Source organism: Condylura cristata, unplaced genomic scaffold, assembly GCF_000260355.1.
Source record: "Condylura cristata isolate star-nosed mole 26May11 unplaced genomic scaffold, ConCri1.0 scaffold00033, whole genome shotgun sequence".
Lineage (NCBI taxonomy): Eukaryota > Metazoa > Chordata > Mammalia > Eulipotyphla > Talpidae > Condylura > Condylura cristata.
Genome location: NW_004567134.1, coordinates 2,729,596 through 2,749,287, shown reverse-complemented (window position 1 = coordinate 2,749,287; position 19,692 = coordinate 2,729,596).

Genomic DNA, 19,692 nt, shown 5'->3' with positions numbered 1-19,692 from the left:
GTTTTTGATCCCATTCCCCACTCCACCCCCACAGAATGTCTCTGGTCTATGGTTGTTCATTATTTTTGTTATTTTCTCGCCTGGTCCATTATACTCCTCACAGGAGTCATTTTAAAGTTCACTCACTGTGACGTATTACCACACTTGTATAATTATCCCCTTACTGGTGGAAGTTTTCACTGTTGTTGAAATGCTCTAGTCAACCATCTCTGCTCTTAGCCAACTTTATTATTTTTCAGCATTTATCTTAGCATCGTGAGGTCACAATCTGGTATAAAGATAGGAAGGTCCCAGAATGAAACTGTCAGTGAGGGGTGTTGGGGCATATAGTCAATAGTCACATGTGATGATGAAATTTTTTAAGTTCAAAAAAGAAAGTCTGGAGGATTATCCCAGTGATAGCTGGGAGAAGAGCATCAAAAGCTGGAGGTGTGAGGAGAACGGAGCGGGAGAGAGGTGATCGGGGCCCTGGGCATCAGCCCACACAGTTGTGTGGGACCAGTGTGGCTTCTGCGGCGTGGCTACTGGGTGACAGCTGGGCCACCCAGCTTGGGATACAGGACAGGGACAGAGTTGACATTCAAGAATGCCTTTCGCTAGTATAGACTTTGTTTCTGTTAAATGGTTGTCTAAAGTTCTTTTTTAAAAAGTTTTATTGACCTGCCATTAGATTACGTGGTTGTATCCTTTTAGGGATACAACTTCACACCCCCACATGTGAATATGCCACATAACCCTCCACTAGAACTCCAGCACCTCAACCCTGTCACAGTGGTGCTGTCCAGAAAACAAAAACAAAAACAAAACAGAAAAACGAAGAGAATCTCCTCTTAAGATTTCCAAAATAATAGTCTCTTTCTTAGACATAAACTTTGAGGAGGAAGTTGAGTCATAGTGTCAAAATAAAAATTAAACCCTCTGTTGAAATATGAAGAAGAATATTGGAACCAGGGAAGAGAGAAATACGACTCAATGTAAATGATTCCGTCTGCTACGGGGCAAGAATTTATATGTTTTTCCATTCTGCAGGCACTCCCATATTTCTAAAGTGATGACCCTTTCATTTTGGATAGGCTCAAACCTATGTGAAAGCCAGCCGCAGAATTATAAGAAGTTTCAAATTTATTGAGGGACTGCAGAAAGATCATTTACAGGACGAAGTGGAGTTGCAATAAACTGCAGGTGTACAGTGACATTGGGGTCCAGCCGAGGCCTCTAATTTTTAAAAAAATTTTTTTTATATATGCATGCATAACTGGGGTATAAGTCAGAGGTGCAGGGGCAGTGAGAGACTTCACCAGAGACAGCGTGGGGAGCAGAACAGGCAGATTGATGAAGTATACTGCTGAGGGGAGCAGCAGGTGGGTCAGAAGAGATCTGATTCGCCATGTGGGTCACCTCTGGGGCCAGAGATCGAACTCGCACTGAAGCAGCTGCGGCCAGTTTCAGTGCTGTGTCCTAACACGTTGTGCCACCAGGGAGGGCCTGAGGCCTCTAATTTTTCACCCTGCAGCTGTCCACACCTTTTGTGCTGTACTTTGTAGCTCCCTCCAGTGTGAGCAGCACTTGAACCTCTCCATTACCATGAAGACAAATCTACATTGGCCTGTTAGTCTCATGGGAAGGGTGGAGGAGATTTGAAACAGTGGTGGATTGAATCAGTTCAGTCTGGCCTAGATCAGTTTACAACTGGGCAAACCCAGAGGCGTGAGTATGCCATTCATAGACAGCACACAGACAGCACCCAGTTGATGCCAGAGGCATGAGCGATAAATGCCTATTGTGTGCCACTGAGGTTTTATGGTAGTTATGTAACACCAGCTAACTTGTACCAGAACTGTGGAATGTCAGCTAACTTGTACCAGATCTGTTGGCTTTCTAGATCTTCATTTGGCTGTTGAACATGGAAATATAGTTTAGGATTTAGTGGAAAATGGAGGAACTTGAACTTCTTTAATTACTAGAATCAGAGTTCTCACTGAATTCCAGGGTTAAAAGGTGTAAATTGAAGAGTAGTGATCTAGAGTTTAAAAAAATCTCAATTCAAATTCTGATTTTGCAATTTACTAGTTACAACACTTAGATTCTTTAACTTCTCTGACTTCAGCCTTTCCTTTTATAAAATGGGATCTGGGACAGATAAGGGCACCTTCGGAATCTTAGTATTATTAATTAGCATTACACAGGTGAACAGTATTCCTAAAACAAAACATATGTGTTGTAGGGAAAATCATATTTCTCCAAAAGCTATGTTGAAGTCCTAAGCTGAGACTTTGAATGTAAGTTTATTTGGAAATAGGGTTATTGCAGATGTAAACCCTACTGGTATAAATGGTATACGTACACAGAGGGAGAGCTGGAGACACAGTCACAAGGGATGAAGGCTCTGTACCAGTGGCAAAAGAAATTAGAGTGATGAGCACAAGGGTTTGTTGACTACTATCAGAAGCTCAGAAGAGACAAGGAAAGTTTTTTTTTGCTAGAGCCTTCAGAGGGAGTATACCCTTGCTGACACTTTTTGATTTTAGACTGCAAGGTTCCAGAATTGTGAGAGAATTATTTTTTATTGTTGTAAGTCTCTCTGCTTGTGGTTTGTTATAACAGCCCTAGGGACCTAACAAGATACAGCTGTTAGGCTAAATGATGCATGTTACAAAGAACAAGGAATCAGTGGGTTTGTGAGGATATGTGGATCACGTTTAGGGACTTCAGAAATATTAGGGATAAGAATGCTTTTCAGGATCCGTAGCTCTCACAGGTGATATAACTAAGCTTGTGGAATTTGACTATTAATAATAACATAAATTCATACCTGTCCACAAAAGAGTAAAGCTTATGGGATTTCTAGTTACTAAAGGGAGCAATAGATGCACAAATACTTAATAATCGCTAACATTTATGGAGTTCCATGTACTGTTCTCAGTGTTTTCGATACGTTAACTCTTTGAACTTTCCAATAACACTCGAAGTGTTGGGTTACTCAGGTCTAACTAGGTCTGATCATGAAAACCCTGCCTTGAATATTTAAGACAGATATGCAGGTGATGGAATCTAGGTGAGCCAAGGGGATGCTGAGGCACCCTCTATCTCCTGCATCAGGAAGCTGCTTTCACCCTAGGCTGGAAAGACACAGGGAAAAGACAGAAGACCTGAGGAAGGGATTCCTAGGTCAAGGTGAAGATTGAAACTATACTAGATTATGAGGAGAGCTGGGATGTGGCGGACATGCAGGAAGCCTCCTGGGGAAGAGAGGTGTCCTGAACTGTTCCCTCCTTCATTCTCCTGCTAGTGCCACCCATTGGCTGACTCCAGTGGAAACCAGTGATGAAACCTGAAGGGGAAGCAATTTTGAAATTCAGAACAGATTGGACTATATATATGGCCCATGGTCATCGGGTGTGTTCTGTTACTACCTCCGTTTTTAATATCAAGAACTGAGGAGTAGAAAGCTACAGTAACCTACCTAGAGTCCCTCAGCTGGAACTGAGATTTGAACCCGGTCTGACTAGATACTGCACTCTTGACCTGTGTCTCTAGCAGTGCTGTACTAGATTGAGGATCGGAGGGGAGGCAGGGAGCCGAGTTTGAGGATTATTGTAATTGTCCATGGGTCAGGAATTAAGGGCCAGTATTACATTGGGAGCTAGGAAATTGAGTTAAATAGATTTCTCTGAGAAATATAGAGGAAAGAATTATTTGTTTAAGAAAATGAGAAAGGAAATAACTTTTGATCATATTAAAATATTTGAAAAGAGAGACAGTTTAACTGAAACAGTTTTCAATTTCAAGTCAGAAAATAAATGAGACAGCATGGGGAGATAAAAAAATACCATATTCATTTTAACAAATTTCACCACCACAAAATAATTTGAGATGGCTCTGAAAATTTGTATTTTCTTTTTGTTAGACTTTCAAGGTTGCTTCTCTTTTATGGCTTCCTTTTATCATCTGCCTGAGGACATAAGCTGGTTATGTTCTTTTCAATAAATAACCATATTTTGAGCTTTTTTTTTCTTTGCTTCTTGGAACCATGAGCTTAAGATGTCAGTAATAAAATTAGAAGTGTTGTTTTATGCACAATTTACTTTCTAGTCTAGGGGGATAGAATAAAATGAGGAATAGTTAATTAATTGGACTAGGAAAACTTGAATTTTTCTTTTTTTAAAAAATGATTTGTTAGCTAAGTTTAATTAAGAAAACCAACAATTCTTCTAGAAACTGATAATTACTTGAATAATGGATAATACAAAACCTTTCTAAAAACATAAGTTGCAAAAGAGAAAAACCAGCTAAAGGGAGCATGAATGTTCTTTCTAATGGATGTGACATATGGGAGGGAGACTATATCCTCAGATTAGATGGAGCAGGTTTTTCAACTTAACCAAAAAAAGTGCCAGTGAGGATGATTTAGATAGCCCTGTGTTCCCTTTTACTCAATAACTGAATTTTCCTATTGAATTAGCTAGATGGTTGACCTGCCTCCTTCCTCTTCCCTTGCAAGTAATGTAGGGTGTAATGGTTCCTATTTCATGTAGGTCAGGTAAGGCACAGCTCCCCAGTAGCATTGAATGGAGATAAGCTTTCCTTCAGCCTTAGAAATTATTTGATCACTACTTTCTCCATCTAGGTAACGGAATATGAACAGGATTCAGGTCTTTGGTTTCAGACAGTGGAAAATATGTTAAGTGTAAGTGTCTGCATGATTTGAGTTAAGGAACATTATAAACATCCTGCCAGTTTGATTTATTGAGGCACAGTTTGGGTACACACTGGGCAGGAACACTGTAAATAAAAGCCTTCAATTGAGGAGCCAGCTGAACTAATTAATTTGAGGTTCCTTTTAACTGTGATTGTATGAAATTTCTAATCTTTGTCTTTACCAGCAGGATTGAATCTAGGGGACTGAAAACAGTCACTTGGTAGCTTTACATGTTAAAATTTGAGACGACAGTTTACAACACTGTGTACATTTTCCAAGATTACATTTTTTCACCTTGCTCTCCAGCAAAAGTCCCATCATATCTACCACCAACCATTCAGATCCTTCTACTTCTCTCTCCCCACTCTTTCACTTCTGGTGATCACTATTTCATTGTCAGTCTAAAGGTTCATTTTGGTTTTCTTTACATTCCACAGATGAGTGAAATCATAAGGTTTTTTTTTTTTTTCCCTTCAGACTTATTTCACTTAGTATAATCCCTTCAAGGTCCACCCATGTTGTAGCGAATGTCAGACTTCATATTTTTATGACTGAGTAGTATCCATTGTGTGTATATATCCACAACTTCTTTACTCACTCCTCTGTTGCTGGGAACTTGGTTTTTATCCATATCTTGGCTATTGTGAATAGCGTCACACCAAACATAGGAGTGTATGTATCCTTTAGACTAAGCATTTTCTTATTCTTTGGGTCAGTACCCACAGATGGATCATATAGTTCTATTTTTAATTTTTGAGGAATCTCCATACTGATTTTCACGTGGCTGCACCAGTTTACATTCCCATCAACAGTGGATGAAGCATTCTTTTCCTCAACATCCTCAGATGGCATTGCTTTCTGTGGGAGCTATAAAATGATCCTGAAGGAAACAGAAGTATGTTTCTCTTTGGTTTCACTCTATTCTGCTTTTAATTAGGTTATTTGGATGAAAGTTATGTCCTAGGAGATGTTTCTTTAACATACAATTGTGGATTCATCTAAAAGAATAGTTTAAAGTACAAAAACAAATAGGCTTTACTGGGGACTGGGGTTTCCAAACCTGGAACATGGATAGAAATTCAAAAACATAATCATAGGGACCACTGAGTTATGTTAAAATTTTTGGAAAGTTAAATAGAAATTAAAAATAGGAATTAAAAAATAATACATTCAGCTATAAGTTATTTTATACCTGTGCTTGATATGTATGGGCAAATCTAAACTAAAATGCAGGTGTTGTTGGGGGAGAACATTTTAAATATGGGCTTGGTAAGAGTGAGAAAGTGTTTTTAGTGTTTAAAGGGGTTGGAATTACTGCTTAGAGCCAACTCTTTGTTTTTTCAGATAATACATCTGAGGTCAGAACTGTAGAGCTGCTTATCTAGGGTCACAGATCTGTGGTGGCAGTGCTTGTATTGGGCATGAAATATAAAGATTTTTGGTGAGCAAAGGCCAGAATTCATGCATTTAGACTTTCTGACAGAGCAATATCAAATCTAGGAAGCTCTCTTATCTTTACTAGTATTTAAATTTATCCAGCCTAGTTTATATGAATGACATATCTTGTCAAAAACATTTCCAAAATTATTTCTTCTGTTACTATCAAGACTTATCTTCAATTGAAAGTCACAAAATACAGGTATAATTTAGCCTTGGTGACCCTCCATACATTGGCTTTTTTATACAGTTACATTTTATAGATGTTTTCAGTGTATGAGGGGATTAGAAGCTATAAAAGCAATATAAAGTCAATTAAAATGTTATGCAACTATGAACTAAAAAGCTGTACAGAAAATAAACTCTAAAGCTTCAAATTGAAGCAGCTAAATTGAAGTAAAATAGCTATATAAGGTAATTTATAGAAATCCTATATGTAAAGATTAGTAGATAATTTACATGTACTTAAATATTATCAGGGTAATTTACTGCGTATAATTTAAGACATTTTATTAATCAGTGTCCCTATATGGCAAAATAAACCATACCAGCCTTTCAAATACAGGCAACTTGATTAAGCACTATGTCAGTACTGATAAGTTAAAAATGAAAAATGTAGATGCAGAGTTTACCTTGCTCTGGTAACTCTAGTTGGCAACTTCCATAAAATAGGCTAGATTCACCAAGCCTAGTGTTTGACCCTCTGTGACTCAGACTGAACCTCAGAGGAAGCCAAAATGTGGGCAATGTGGGCATAAATGCTTATGTCTTTAGAAGCATGCTCCGTGACTATTTTTGGAATTGTCAAGAGTCTGTATGTTGTATCTTCAGTAGTCTTACATAAGTTATCTGAACAATGATGACAGAAACTGGAAACAGAATAAATGCTCTCTCCTTTCTTCACACATTCCAGTCTCCCTGTGGGGCAGGAGAATGTCATCTGGAGAAAGGATATGTTGTTTCCACACCCAACTTCCAGCATCACAAGGTAAATAAGTGTGACCTCGGCATTGAGAGGAATAGATTAATAATATAGCCACAAATGCCAGTGGTCATAAGATATCCATTAATTTAGCTCTTAGAAAGAAAAACTGAAAATCTAGAGCATAAAGCTGTAACATCTTAAAATGTTAACTTTTTAACATTTAAATGAAAAGCATTTAAACATTTACTTTCATTTCGGCACAAATTATTGCCCTACCTGCTTTCAAAGTATTGTGAAGCTGCATGTCTTGGATTTTTCCCATGAGTGGCAGACACTCATACTGCTTGCAAGTTTTGAGGATGGAACTTTTATGGTCTTACCAGGGGGGTCTACTGAAGGTTTTTAGACTACAGCCAGTATCAGGAGCTATTACTCAGCCCCCAAACTCATGCTGAAACCCTTACTCCAAGGATGTGGTTATAATTGGAGAGAAGACCTTTAAGGGTATGAATACAGCCAGGTGAGGGAGGCCTTTAGGGTATGCTCTAAGCCAGTCTGACCACTGTCATAAGAAGAAATTTGGACTCCAGATGTGCCAGGGCACCAAATAAATTTTGTGAGGATTCAGCAAATAGAGGGCTGCCTTTAAGATGAGAGAAGTCTCAGGAAGAACCAACCCTGTTGGAACCTTAATCTTGGACTATCAAGATCTAGAACCCTGACAAAATAACTAACTTCTTTTTAAAAATGCATTCATTCCATCATCCTTCATTTTTGTACAATGTATGGTTTCCCTGTGAAATTCCCTTTTGCCATCACCGTAGTTCCTTGTGGTCTTCACACTCCTGTTCTGATCCTTCCCCCTCCTCGATCTTTCCCCCTCCTCCTGCCCTACTGAATGTCTCTGATCTTTAGAATACCTGCTGTTTAAGCCACTCAATCTATGATATTTTGTTATGATACACATAACAAACTAACACAGCCAGGGAGATGTTTCAAATGGCACTTAAATTCAAGACACGAAGGACCCAAAATTCACATAACTTCCTCAGTGACATGAACATCTCTGATGAGGTTCAGACCTGTGCAAGCAGTGAGAACTACATGGTTAACAGTAGCCTGACCAATTGTATGATGCGACTCAATTTGTGAGCTCTTAAATGAGAAAAGAAAAAAAAAAAGAACATCTTTAGCATAATGCGATGCAGCCATTCCTTCAGCTGCACACATGTCACAAGTTCTGGTCAATTCTATTTTCCTAGAGCTTTTGTGAATACTTAAAAGTTTTTCATAAATACTTAATATTCATTGAGTTCTATACCATTGTTTACATATGGCTCTAAGAAGTGTATTCTTTATGTGGTCATTGAATCAGGAATCCAGTAATAGGAAATGGACAATTTAGTATTAATTGCAAATTACAAATAATCAGAGTAAGCATTATCTTTATATATAAGAGTCCTCTCACGAAAGCATAATACAATCTGTGCTAGTAAATAGAACCCTAAAGGTGCTAAATGAGGGAGAAACAATGTACAAAGGCCCAACCCAACTTCTATCTGGGTAGAAAGAAGACAGAGTGGACGGTTTATATCCAGTAGCATACAGCAGCAATTTGTGTTGTATTATTTGATAAGAAAATTCAAGCTTTCATATTAAAAGTGACTGTTGGAGATTTAAGATATTACCATATCCAGAATGTGTACAAAAATATACACTTTACTTTTCTTAATTAAATTGCCAACTCTTCATCTCCTTATTGTCCTCACTAGTTTCCTCTAAGTCTCTAGAAAAAAACATGCCATAAAAAGAAATAAGAAAGTTAACAGAATATTACATAGCGATCACAGAAAACAATAATCTTTAGATTGGACTTTCATCTTTTAGCAACTTGAGAACAGTGAATATTTTATTCTTTGCACTGCCATTTGCACTTCCATTTGGATGCAATATTCCCCTTCACAAGTACTCTCCCTAAACTGTAATTAAATACTTGTCTTTTAGTTTCCAGCACTATTTTTCTTTTATTTTCTTCTGGACTCTGCATTGAATTATTCTCAGATGGATTCAGTCCTTTGCCCCAGTGCCCAAAACTCTTACCCTTTGATTTCTTCATGCATGTACTGTTCATCAGGTACTGTTTTAATTAGAAGCATTGAGTGGTGAGTAAGAGAAAGTAGGAGTGCAGTGGGTCTCAACAACAGAAGGGGCTCACACTACCAAAAAGTGCACAGGTGAGGCAGGTTCAAAGATGGTATATTGATGGTTCTATTTTCTCTCTTGGTGCTTGTCTGCACTTTGCTTTCCTTGGTTAGCTTTCTGATACCTCATAGTCACAAGATATCAGCCAGAGAGTCATTTTCTATAATGAACTAAGCAAAAAAATTGTTAAGTACTTATCGACTGAACTGCCCAAAAGCAAAATTTTCTGTTTATGATAAATAAATACGTGTTGGCAATAACCAAGATATGAAAGTAACCCAAGTATCCATCAATGGGTGAAAGAAAGAAGTGCTCATTGAGTGGTTCCATAGTGTCTTAGAAGCTGACTTTAAACCAAAGGATGTATTATGCAGCCAGATCCTCACTTAATGTTTTATTCAACATCAGCTAGGATTCTTTCTTACCAGCATCATGATGATATTACTGTTGGACAAAAATTGTTGTTTGAGGACTTCTGCGCAATGGTATATTTGTCAGGGGAAAGAAGGAGATCCTGCCACTTGTGAGAAAATGGATGGATCTTGAGGAATTATACTATGTGAAATAAACTAGAAAGGGGAAAAAACAGTATATGGTATATATATGGAATCTAACCAAATATGTCAAATTCATAGAAACAGAGTAGAAAAGTGGTAGGTGCAGATGGTAAGGGAAATAGAACCAAAAAAAAAAAAAAAGTGAGGTTCTAAAGTAAATCATGTGACTATAATTGATGACAGTGTATTTTATAATTAAAACTTGCTGAGAGAGTAGAACTTAAGTATTCTCATAAAATACACACAGATAAGTGGGGTGATGGATGTGTTGATTTGATTAACTTGATAGGGGGATCCTTCCACATTGCATATGTATAGAATATTACTTTGCTTATTTATTTTAAAAAGTGATATACCATTGTTAAAATGCTATATAAGTTTCAAGAATGTAGCTTCATACCTTGATAAATGCATACACCATACTACACTCCACCAGAGTTCTAGGACCATTTCCACTATCAAGTTGACCCTCTTTACCCACCCATTCCTTCCATCTCACTACCCTTCCTCAATGTTGATCAGCATTTGGTTGTCAGCATCTAGGGTTTTTGTTTTGTTTTGTTTGATCATTGCTTTGTTTCTTTATGTTCCACATGAAAGTGAAATCATCTGGTATTTGTCTTTCATTTTCTGACATTTTGCTTAGCATAATCACTCAAGTTATATCCAGGTTGTTGCAAATGGCAAAATTTCATGTTTCAATTTTTTCTACCTCAATATATCCCATCCAATGTGCACTTTAAATATTTTGCCATTTGATTTGTCAAGGAGGCCACAGAAGAGATGAAATTTTAAAAAAGAGAAAAGAAATACCTAGTTGGTTTATCTAGAAAATTGCCTTTGATATAGAGGTTGGGTTTTTTTTTTGGGACTGGTTCGCCTAAACAGATTCTTTTCTGGAACTGTAGTTGAGAGTTCAGATTAGCTATTGGGGCGCAATCCCCAAAACATGTTTTTGACTCATGACTATTTTTTCTCATATCTGCAATTTTTTCCCTGATTTCCAAAATTCATTTAATACCTTACTGTTCTCTTGGGCTTTCATTCATTAAATTTCTTGCCACTTGGTTCTTGGTTCCTGGCTTGGATTCTTTCATCCCAGGCAGACTGTGACCTGTTGATCCTGAACATTGTGATTTTAGTCTTATGTCAGGCTTAGCTTTAACAGAATAAAGGTTCTTTTTCTTCTACTGCACAAGCAAACAAGAAATGAGAAAGGTAAAAGCAGGTTTTTATTGCTTTCTCTTGCCCCCTAATGCAGTAGAGAGCAGAAGGAGGTGTGATGAACATAGCTTAGTAGCCAGCAACACCGAAGGACCTGCTTTCTGTCCTCTGGTGAAGAAAACTTCAGTAATTGTGCCACTGGGTTACAAATAAGACTGACTGGGAGAAAGCCAGGGGTTGGGAGGGTGCACATTCACAGGCTATTCCAGTCAAGTCAAAGTTTTTAAAAATGGCAAGAGCGTAAGAGATCCTCTGGAAAACCAACATAATACAACTATGTCAAGTTACATTATTAAGTGTCATTTTGTTCTTAAAATTTGAATATAGCATTTATCCTTAATTAAAAATGGCTGTGTTATAATCATGTCACACCCTTCTTTTGTCTTAATTCTGGCAGGGGATGACTAATTTGGGCCCAATCTGGTGACCATGCCTTTATGAATATCACGTAAGCCATTCAATAGAGCCCAGCGGTTATTGATTATTTATAAAATATTAACACATTTAATTTATGCACTTTGTTCTGTTTTATTATATGCATTACCAGTCGTGTTACTTTTTATTTCAAAATCAAGCCTCAGTGAAACCAAAGATGAACCCCTTTTTATTTAGTAGTTGCCACAGTAAAATAGGTACTCAGTTTCAAAATCAAATATTTCAAATCCAATTCTAACTTCTGAGTTTAGCCATATCAACGCTTTTAGAATTTCTTTTGTACAACGTTCACGTCTGATATAATTACACTGAGACCTTTTGATTTTCTACTGAGAAAATTTAGTGGGGCTTTCTTTTTTACCCACTCTTCCTAACCCAGGCTGATGACCTAATATGTTTTCTTTCTTTCTCTGTCCTTCTCATTCTGTCTCCTGCCTCAACTCTCCAAATACAATATAGTCATATCCTAATGTGTTAAACCATCATTGTGCTTCTATTGTTATATCTACATAAATTTTACTCCCAGCTGAGCCAAGTTGTGCAACATGACTGCACTTCCTTTCTGCTACTCTCAGTTATTTCCCCCTGGAGTTTTAGTAATTTCTCCATCTTTTCTATGACTTGTTTATCAGTCTTGGGCCGTCACTGATTCTGTGCTCCCTCCAGTTTCTGCCTGAGTTCTAAAGCTCTTCTCCACAAAGGCTTGCACATCAGCAGCCTGCTGATTCCATTTTCTCCAGGGAGGTTGGTTTTGATCCTCGAGTCCTGGACTCATTGTTCCTGAGGCTGCCCCTTTGCTGTCACAGGAGTTTCCTTTCATGGATGCTGGGAGTCCTGAGGGAGCAAAATGCTATCATTACCTTGGAAGGTGCAAATGAATTCTCTATAAAAGTCTGTCCCTGTCATTGTTATTGGTCACGGAAAGGCATAACTACTAGAAAATGAATATGAACTGAATATTTCTCAGAGGGAACGAGATATATGGAGGGCTCACAGTTGAAACAAATGAAGGTCGTGTTCTGCTTTTCCATATTATTGCAGGGAGTTGGTCAACTATGCTTAATATTTTGGTTGGGTTTATTCGAGTGTGTTACTGCTTCATTATGCTTTCCAATTTTTCTTCTATGCTATCTTTCTATCTTCCTGGCTCCAGATTTGTATATCACTTCTGTGATCTCTTTACTCAACCTACTAAGATTTGAAAGTTATTCTACATAGTTTAATTAAACTCTTTCACGTACCTTCAAAATTTCAAGCTTTTGTTACATTAGCAAAGCTGGGAAATCAATGAAAAGTTTGATTAAACAAATATTCATTAAACATACAATAATATAAATATGTACTACATAGGGTTAAAAATAGAGTGTCTGATGAAGTACATTCGCAATATTCCAAGGTAAGTTTAAATAATTTAGAAAGATATGTGTTCAGAAATATATACATCCTTAATGTTATTCCTATGTATCACTTGCTAATGCCAACAAAATTAACAGGTTTTGTTTTTGCAATATCATTGGATTCTTACCTGTCCATTAAATGAAGTATTTTTACAAAATTCACCCCCAACTAAAGCTGCCTGAGTGTACCTAAACCCTACTTGAGCATATAGATTAAACATGTGCAGAGATGGCTTGCTGGGCATTTACATTTATGGAGCATCTACTATGTCCTGGCCCTATTCAAACTGCTTTATTTGCATTCTTGCAATGAGTCTTTAGAATGTTATGAAGTAGGTATTGCTGTTGCTTCCATCTTAAAAACAGAAAAACTTATGTTTAAGTGACTAATACATAACTAATACAATGATAGAGGCAACACCATAATCCGTGTCTTCCCAACTCATATCTGAGCCCCTTGTACAGTATACTACATAGAATGTGCTAGAATGTGACAGGATCCGCAATTGTTTGGGTTTCTTAATGGAAGGCACTCATTTTCAATCACCACATTCTAGTCCATGTCTAGACATGAATTGATGTGAATTTTGGTGAACATATGTATACTTTTTGGGGGGGCATACCTGACAGGACAATTGTTGGTTGCATTAAAAGATATATTCAAATTCTGTAAATACAGTCAAAGATTTCCCTAAAGGACCAATTTGTACTCCTTCCAGCAGCAGGATTTCACATTTCCAGTTGGCATCATCCTTTTAGCTTGGCAATTTTGGTTTTTCTCATTGTAGCTATTTTGGTGGGTTGTCAATGGTTTCTCATTGGAGTTTCAGTTTGCATTTCCTGATGCCTAATGAAATTGAACAGTTTCTCATAAGCCTGTTGGCCACTTGGAAACTTGTTTTTGTGAAATGTCTGCCCATTTTTTCCCCCTTTTTGTTGTTTGGATGAAACTATTTTGTAGTCTAGATTATAATTTGGAGCTATACTAGTACTAGATTGTAATATTAAAAGCAGTTCCACTACTAATGGGCTAGTCATTTTGCCTATATGTAGTCATTGCAGCTAATTCAGTATAGCTGAGCATTCCATAAAATTGCTAGGAAGACACATGCCTTGCTGCCTTCCTCCAGAAATTAAAGTTGACATAAATAATATATGCTTTTGGCAACTGGTGTTTAACACCTGACATGTTAGTGGGGCATTTTCTTTTATCCCAACGGCCATATGCTCACAGGTGACAAATCTGAGAATGTTTACCTCTTACACAAATGCTGACCTGTCACTGCTTGACATATGGTGAGTGGTAGGTGGACCCTGGCTTCCCTATAAGGCATCTGTTCTCCCACTGCTTTCCTGGAGAAGTCAGTATGCTTTTGGGCATATGCCTATCTAAACCTTATAGCAGTGAAACATCCCTTTGCAAGGGGACAAGACATTAACTCCATACCAGTGCTGTACCAGAAATTCTTTACATGGCATATCTGTACACACACACAGGCACACACACACACATGCACGGGAAATGACCTTATGAAAGCAGAGAGTCGAGTATTGTTTTATCATGAAAAGGCAGGAGTAGGAGTAATAGGGACGTTGGTGGTGGTTCAACCTATACAAGACTCAGTTTCTTATCTGTCAATATAAAATAGGCAGCACTGTTAAGGATACACTTCTAAAGGTTGTGGAGAAGTTAACGATAATGTAAGTAACAGGTCTAACTTGGGGAAGTATTCCAACTATAGCCAAGAACATAAAAAAGCTTGTTTCAATTATCTATGGCACTTCATAAACCACAGCAAAACTCAGCTGCCATCATAGGGCTTAAAAGTCCCACATCAAGGTGTTGGCTTATTGGCAGTTACTTGAGTCTTGCGGGAAGATCCATTTTCAAGCTCATTCAGATTGTTGGCTGTCAGCCAGAGGCCGTTCACTACTTCTAGAAGCAGTGGCCCTCTATTTTCAAGCCAGCAAGAGTGCATCAAGTTCTTCTCTGTCTCTTGTGCCACCAGTTTAGAGGGCTGGATTTATCTCAAACACAATGGAGATGGAACCCACTTGTACCCTCAGACTATTTCAGAGCTTCCAGCTCCCAGCATCGGTATCTCTACACCTGGGGACTGTGGAAAGGCTACTCTGCCTATTCTTGAAAGTCAAGGTGTGGATTAAACTCTCATCAGCTATTGATTGAGAAGCTTCTCAACCAACAGCTGATGATAATGTGTGAATATCCTATATCCCTCATATTACCTTTTTTTTTTTAAGGACTACTTTAGCAAGATTTAATAAACCAGGGGTCTTAAAACAATAAAATTTGCTTTTGTACTCTTCTGGAGGCTAATAGTTCCAAGTTAAGATGTTAGCAGACCATGCTCTCTCTCAGACTCTGGGTAAATCCTTCATTGCTTTATTGTAACTTCCGCCCACTGCCTCAACCCGTGGCTTTCCTTGACTTGCAGCTATATAATTCCAGGCTCTGCCTGCAGCTTTGCTTGGTGCTCCTCCCTCATGTATTCACGTTATCTTCTTATGAGAACACCAGTGATACTGGATGAAGGATCCTCTCTATTTCAGTAAGACCACATTTTCTTCATTAACCATAGCTGCAATGACCTTGTTTCCAATGAGGTCACATGCTACTGTACTGAGGGTGAGGATCATTAGGAAAGCATAATTCAATGCATAACACTTTGGATGGAAAATTCTTTATTATGAATTTCATTCCATTCCCTGATTAGGCTCTGGTGGCCCACTGTGGTGGCTAGACCTAAGATACCTCCTTGAGCTGCTTTTCCTTCCCCCATCACTTTCATACTCCATTGCTGGCCTTTCCTTCTTGCCCTGATAAACTTTCTGCATTGCAGTCTTTGTCTGAAGGGATGAAATTAAAAAATTTGTTTCTGAAGATTTTTGATGTCCATCTTGCCTTGTGGACATAAATTGACAGTGTGATGATGTTTGGATGTTGGGTTTCACATAAAGTTCACTACAGTAGAATAGAAGCAAGTGACTCCCTGTTTCTGTCCACTTGCTCTGGATATGACAGACTCTCTTAGTACACAGGATGGTGTCTTATTGCCTCTAAATTCTGTTGGTACCTGAGTCTCAGGTTCTGATTAGTACCCACAGGTTGCACAGCTCCTTCAGAACACCAGCAAACAGCCTTTAGCTCTTATTGTATGATCTGAGTTTCATACAGTTTATAGGAACTGTCCTGGTAGAGAGTTGGCTGTGGCCAACTTAAGGGTCATCCTTCCTGTGGCTCAGCCTCAGGGTATCTTAGCTCACCTCAGAATTCCTAAACTTGTAATTTACAAAAAATATTTCTTGTCCCAATTCTTGCATCAATTTAACTTAATGAATAAATTAACCACACACCTATCAAAGCAAGAAAGCAGAATCAAATTCTTACTCCTTAAGGAAAGAAACAACAACAACCGTAAGCATAGCCATCACAATCTCTTCAATATGAAGAGATTTAAGGCATGAAATCAAAGGCTACGAAGGGAATGGTCAGTAAAAGGCGGAGTGAGGTTATTTTCGCAGATTCAGTCTCTGCCTTCAATGCCTGTCGGAGAATTACCCAGTAGAGATCATGAATGCAATGCCCACAGGTCCCTTTCACCTATGAAGAATCACATGTGACAACCTTGAAACTAAGATCTAGATAAGCAAAGAAATATGTAATCAGCCCTTTCACCCTGGTGTGATGGTCCTTTCTTGTTCATTTAGCACAGAATCCCTCAGAACATGCTCCTCTATTTTCCTAGCCAGCGTGGTGGAGAAGGGAACCCTGAGCCTCAGGCCATGTCTGCTGGCCCCATGGCTTCTGAGGACATGCCTCTGCGCTTGTCCAGCTTGGCTGGGGTTAGCATCAGAGATTGGGGCCTCAAAATGCAGTTTTTGATTAGCTGTGTTGCTTTTATCCTGCCAGGGCTTATAGCTCATGCATTTGTTACACCAGCTACTGCATTTTGTTTCATGTTCCAGCAACATTTCATTTATATGTTCCCTCAAATCTTTGTCTTACCCATGCAAAGTGCGCAATATATGTGTGTTAAATCAATCAGTTACTTAGTAGTCTCCTATAAGAAGGTTGACAGTGACAGATAAAGCCAGGAGAGGTGAACTTAGAACTGACTAAACACATGAGAGAAAGGTTGACAACCCACCCACAAAACAAGCCATATAAACAGATACAAGAACTCAGAGTATGTATAAAGGAAGGAAGAAAATAGCCTTTGAGAAATTATAGTTTTGTCTAGACCGCTTTTTCTGGAGATGTAGGGCCATTGGCAAATGTGATTTGCTCAGTAGTGAGAGATGATCTGTATCAAAGGAAGCATTAATGGAGGCTTCCTTTACTTAAAACTTCATTTGTTCTACTCCCTTGAGATGTGTGTGTGTGTGCACGCAGCTTACTGTTGGTTTCACGATAACAGTTGCACAATCAATACTATGTTAGGCCATATCTCGGACACAGTCTTCTTGTGTAATGCCCAATGGTATGACTCTGGAGGAATAATCTTTACCCAAAGTGGGGCATTGCATATGGGCACAAGGTCGAGCTGGCAATGGGGGTAGAGCAAACAGAGAGGGCCCCTTCACCTGTGCGTGGTGTGCATTTTTGCCTCAAGTGTTGGAGAGTCAAACTCTCTCTGAAGAGGACAGAATATTGTATGGTTGCTTATGTAGAACCAAGAATTATTTTCGAACTATAATCAACGACCCTGAACAATAGGATTGCCATTCTGATGGAGCTCCTCTGTGCCAATGTTTCTGGTGCCTCATGGGTAAACCTCCTACAATGCTGCAAATAAGCATGCTACATTTCAGAGAGGAGAAAATAGCTAAGGAATGAACTCCATGCTGCCAACTTGTAAGAGGCAGAAGGAAGATTCAAAACCAGGCTTGGGTGATTGCATAGATCTGAAATCTTTGTACTGCTCTTCCCTGCAGTGTCTTTGTGCATAATAGCACAGGGCAAGGCTCTACTGGATATGACGAAAGGGTCAGCAGGCCCACAAAATGGAAGAGAAACCAAACTAGAACGTTATCACAATAGAAATTCAGGACTGGAATCAGGACCCTAGTAAGGAGCAACCTGGGCTGGCATCGGAACCCACCGAAAGTTTGTAATGCATGTAAATTAATCACTGTATTTTCATCATATATAAATGTACACATTTAAGGAATCTCTTTCAATTCTTTGCAGAGATAGTGATCTTTCTCTGTACCCAGTATCCAAGATTCTGGTCTCCAGAAAGGCTAAGCATTTGAACAGCAGATGCTAAGCCTGACGGCTTTTAGCACAAGGCTCATACCTTAATAGACCATAGTTGTCTAACACACATGTGACTGTTGTCAAGGAATGTCCAATGTATGAATATCAGCCTTAAGCTTAAGTGAACAGACTTGACTCATCACATTTCCAAGCGTCCTCCTGCAGGTTGTCACATGATGAGATAAATAGCCTGCAAGTCTATAACAGAATCCATGCTGGTCTTCTCATCTTCCATCTATCACGTCATATGAGACTGATGTGATGGGAGTTATCTATAAAGAAATGCTCAGCAAGATTTATAAAAGGGGTTAGCACTTAAACAAGTGAAAATAGCACATTTGGGTGCATGAGGGAGACTGCAATTTGTAAGTATTGCAAGGGATCATCATTTTGTTTGGGGCCATAAATTGCTCACTAGCTAAGTCAGGAAGAAATCACCTCCTCCCACTAGGAGTCTCCCTTCTCTGTCCTTAGCCTGGCCTTGGCAGTCAGCAGATGCCTCTGTGTGACCGGTAAGTCAGTATCCATGCAGCAAACAGAAAGAGGCCATCACCAGCTGGGGGAGTTGTTCCAAGCCTGAATTTACCTGAGGGATCTGCAGAACAGGCAGAAAGAAGGCAAAGGTATGCAAATAGAGGCAGACAGGGGAAAGATTAAATGTTGCCATTTGAATGCATAAGCCTCTTCATGTTTAATAAGGACTCAGAGACTGGAAAAGAAAATTTCAGAGAAAATAGTTATAAATAGTACCCCATCTGAGCAGTTTGTACCCTGAGGCCAGCAAGGGCTGCTAGCACAGAAGTCTTTGCAGTGGTTTTTGGTTCAATCTGAGTTTTCCCAGGTTTGGGCTGCCCCGAGTACACAGTGCTCACCCTCTCCCTTCCTGGTTTTACCATCCTGAGTAACTATCTGCCCACCAAAGTCAGTCCAGAGTCAGTCAGATGCTTTGAGTGGATCTAACCTACTCCTTTCCCCCAGATTCAGGACTGAATGAGTACAAGGCTCAGACCTGATTTCTTGGTGTTTTCCACTGCTAATCAGTTCCTAAACTCTGGTTTGTCCAGAGATGGACACACAACCCAGTGGGTTCAAGGAGACTCGATGCTGAGGATATTTTTTTTTTTTCTAGAACTGTTGAGAAAGAGGTGTTCCCTTTCCTTCAGGGTGGTTTCTGAGTTGGCAGGAGGTACATCTGGTGCTGGGGTCACTTTGCCACCACCGTGCTAGAAAGTTGAGACCAGCAATGAAGAGAAACTGAGTTATGAAAACATTGTCTGGCTCTCACAGCCTGCTGTTCCAAAGCTAGCAAATGTCTGGGCTCTTCAGGCCCCGCTGTAATAGATTACCTGTCACTGGGCAAGCCACTTTGGGCTAGGCCACTTTCCACAAAGAGGATTCTGGTGCCTATAGTCTGAGGTGTTTTCTAAAAATCTAGTTTGTCTCTAAGTCAGCCTTCCTGGAATCTTGTTCTGAGATCTACTTCATTCCTCCAGATTAGTGACTCCCAGGTGGGATGGCTTTTGCCTCCTAAGGGA